Source organism: Colobus angolensis, unplaced genomic scaffold (assembly GCF_000951035.1).
Source record: "Colobus angolensis palliatus isolate OR3802 unplaced genomic scaffold, Cang.pa_1.0 Scaffold113, whole genome shotgun sequence".
Taxonomy (NCBI): Eukaryota; Metazoa; Chordata; class Mammalia; order Primates; family Cercopithecidae; genus Colobus; species Colobus angolensis.
The window spans coordinates 4,874,177-4,878,507 of NW_012112364.1; positions in this window are offsets into that span (position 1 = coordinate 4,874,177).

A 4,331-nucleotide genomic window follows, 5' to 3' on the forward strand; every position below is an offset into this window, starting at 1 on the left:
GAAAAAGAAAGGTAATTAGAAGTGGGATTAGTTAGATGGGTCTCCACTGGCATCAGAGAAGATTGCATTAGACCCATGTGCCAGCTTCTGAGGAGCTGGCACAGATCTCACCGTGTCTGAGCGCAGCCTCTGACACAGACGTCTTTTCTCTGTGGTTTTCTTTTGATGATCTCCTGGTGAAACACAAGCACATCCTCTTTCCCATGTTCAGTAGAATTAGAGACAATATTTAAAGGATTGGGGAAATCCTGTAAGGCAGTAATCACAGCAATTAACTCCGCCTTTTGAGCAGAAGTATAAGAGGTAGAAATAAGCTTGTCTGTAGGACCTACATACCCAGCATTGCCATTACTGGAGCCACCAGTGAGCACTGTAACAGCCTCAGGAACGGGCTGATCTGTGGTTAATCGAGGGACCACCCAACACATCATTTTTATACAATCAAACAATTTGTGTTTTGGATAATGATTGTCAATAATGCCAATAAAATCACTCAAGTGAATTTGCCACAGCACCCAATGTTGAAAGGCAGCCTTAACTTTGAGCCAATTTAAAGGAACTACAATTAAATTCAGATAAAATCCAGAAATTTGAAGTATTCTACACCAAGCCTGTCCAATTTAAAGTTTTTAAAGAATCTCTCCTAATTTGAACTTTCTGAGGTTGGATGCATTGTTTGTCGACCACCATTCCTAAATATTGAACAGGAGTGGTCTGTTGAATTTTATCCTGAGCGATGTGTAATCCAGCCTCTGTAACACGGCGGCTCAAAATTTGGTAACAGTCAATTCATTCTTTATCAGTGGGGGCAGCAATGAAAATACCATCAATATCATGAAGAATATAGGCCTGGGGAAACTGGGCTTGAACCGGTGACAGCACCTGTCCAACATAAAGCTGGCAGATTGTCCGGCTATTCAGGATTCCCTGAGGAAGTGCTTTTCATTGATAACGAGCTGCAAGCTCCTGATTATTGACAGATGATACAGTAAAAGCAAATTTTTCACAATCCGATTTATGTAAAGCAATATGAAAAAAAGAATCTTTAAGATCAACAACTATGAGAGGCCAGTGTTTAGGTGTTAAAGCAGGGGCAGGCATGCCAGCTTGGACGGCCCCCATAGGTTTAATTACAGCCTTATTGGCCCTTACGTCAGTTACCATCCGCCACTTGCCTGATTTCTTTTTTACTAGAAACACAGAATTCCAAGGGGAAAGAGAGGGTTCCACATTTCCAAGTTGTAACTGTTCAGAAACCAATTGAGTTAATGCCTCCAGTTTTTCTTTAGAAAGCGGCCATTGCTGGTCCCCCAATTACAGGTAAATGGGTGTGTCAGATTTCCATGGTAAAGGGTAGGATCAGGAGTCGTGGCAGCAGCTGCCACTAGAAAGGATAACCTAAAAAATTACTGTTATTTTATAGTAATTGGGAGGGGTTTAGTAATCCCTTCACGCTTTGGACGGAGACTGAGACCAAGAACAAACCCCATGTTTTCCATTGTATGCTCACTGGGAGTGCTTTAAGAATTATGTGGAATATTACTTTCAGCCTCAGGATCTACTAGGCCCTCGAAACTTTTCTCCTTGAATGTATACGGTGCAGCTGGGCCGTTGTTTAGAAATTACATTAATCCAATAAGCGGCCTTTTCAACGCCAGAGCCCATCCCGGGACCACGTGTCTTATCTCCTTTGTTTAAAACGATATTACGATATTACGTAGTAAAAGCAACTGAGCTTGTTTAACAGTAGTAAAAGAAACAGGAGCTTGGCCAGGGGCACGTAATTTATCCCGAGCTCTCATACACACCTTTGTTACTTGTTCCAGGGTAAAAGCATCAAAGCCTAATTGGGCATAAGTATCAGAGAAACTATCGGAACCTGTGAGCTGAGCCTGAGTAACTAGAATGCAATACAGCTGAGCCTGTGAACAGACCTCTTCTGACCACCAAGGACGAAAGTGTAAATGCTGAGCTGGGGTCAGAACAGCTTTTGCCAAAAGGTCCCAGTCTAAAGGAAGTAAAATGACCTCCCTACAAACAGTTTGTAATTTCCATTTTAACATAAGGAGAAGTAGGACCATACTGAGTACAAGTATCCTTACATTCTTTTAAAAAAGTAAGATTGAGCGGGCGCATATCGACGCAGACCGGTTGAGAGTGTGAGAAAGGGGAATTGAAGGAGTAGAAGCAGCAGAAGTATACTGGTGATTACTGGCGTCCATGGCTGAAGAAAGGTACAGAGAAGCAGGCTGAGTGGATGGCAAAGTGACCCGTTGAGGAACCGAAACGACAGGAGGGTGAGGGGCTGCAGGGGAAGCGGGAAGGTCTCCAGAATTATAGGTAAATTGCAGTTTGGTCCCAGAGCCATTAGGTGACACCCAGAGGCAAATGCTGCAAAGGTTTAAAGAGGGAGGAATTAGCTCATCTGTGGTCCTGGGCTGTGTGAATCCGGCTGCAGGAGCTGCAAGTACCGGCTCTTCGACTCTTCATGAAAAGAAGATACAGTGGATAGAAGGCCTCTGCCAGGTATGTGATTTGAAAATATTTTCTCCAATTCTATGGTGCTGTAGTTTTGCTTTCTTGGTGGTGTGATTTGTAGCATAAGAGTTTAAATTTTGATATGGCCCCAGTTTATCTGTTTTCGGTGGATGTTTCTGTTTGTGCTCTTGGCGTCCTATTTAAGAAACCGTGGCCTAACCCAAGGTCCTGAAGATTGACTTTTACGTTTTGTTCTAAGAGTTTTGTAGTTTCAACTCTTTTATCTCATAAACATTGAGGTCTATGATCCATTTTGAGTTTTCATTTTTGTGTATAGTATGAGTTAGAAGTTACTCATTCTGTTGCATATGGAAATATAGCGGTTCCAATGCCATTTATTGAAAAGACACTTCTTTCCCCCACTTAACTGTCTCAGCACCTTGTTGAAAACCAATTGACGATGAATGAAAAGGTTAATTTCTGGACTCTCAATTCTATTCTATTGATTTGTATGTGTGTCTTCATGACGGTATCACATTGTCTCGATTACTGTCACTTTGTAGTAAGTTTTGAAATCAGGAAGTGTGAGTCTTTCAACTTTGTCCTTTCTTTTCCATTTCTTTTCCTGGCTCTTCCGAGTCCCTTGTGTTTCCATATGAATTTTAGAGTCAGTTTGTCAATTTCTATAAAACAGTCAGCTGGGATTTTGATAGGAATTGAGATGACTCTGTAGGTCGATTTGGGCAGTACTGTCATTTTAACAATATTAAATCTTCTGACCCATGAAGATGGTATGTCGCCATGATTTTGATTGTTTTCAGTTTCTTTCAACAATGTTTATAGTTTTCAGTGTACAAGGTTTACACTTATTTTGCTTAATTTATACTTAAGTATTTTATGTTTTGAATGCAATTATAAACGTATTTTCCCCCAATTTTATTTTCAGAGTGTTCATTTCTAGTGTACAGAAATACACTGATTTTTGTCTTAATATGTTAATCTTATATCCTTCAAATTTGTTTAAGCCACTTATTAGCTCAGATAATTTTTATCTTTTATTTATGAGTTTTTATTTACGTTTTATTTACGTTTGTTGAAGTCTACAGCGTTCCCTCATCAAAAGAGACTAAAGCCCTAGAGCTGAAATGGCAAACGCGTGTCATTCACGTGTCAGCACTAACATGGTTAGCAACAGTCTGGAACACTGACTGGAAGGATTTGGAGGCTTCTTGCAAGCTGAACATAAAAGTTCATGCACTGACTAAAGGCATTCACCATGAGTGTGGAATTAAACCATGTATTCGTTAACCTAGAGCAAGAGTGACAGTCTCAAAGCTGGGCTCTGGAGCATAGCCTAGAATTAGCTCATTTTTGAAACTTAGCACACCTGGGAAATGCATCCGTTAGAGTTTTTATTCATAGGTAATGGCTTGTTTTCTGGCTGGTGAACTGTTGAATGACCTTTAGGGGATCATCACTTCAACTTCTCATTGTCTGCAGTTTTACCCAAAGTGCCGCAGCTACCAAGGTTATCCTGATAGCCATTCAGATGGCATATGATACTGAGACTAAACTGCTTAGGTGGCAAATCAAATAATTTGATTAGGGTGATTAAAATATATGACAAGCTATAGCATTCTCTGCCTTTAAATACTTTTCCAAAATTCTCCAAACACCCTAAGAAATAGATTTAGGTCTTGTGGCCATTTTCCAAATTGAGGAAAGTGATAAGGAAGCTTAGATATTGTCTGAGATTATATACTTAGGAAGTAATAGAACTGAGGTTACAACTCAGGACTTTAGAACTTTAAACCTGTTTTTCTAGAAAGTGCATTTGAGGCCAGGCATGGTGA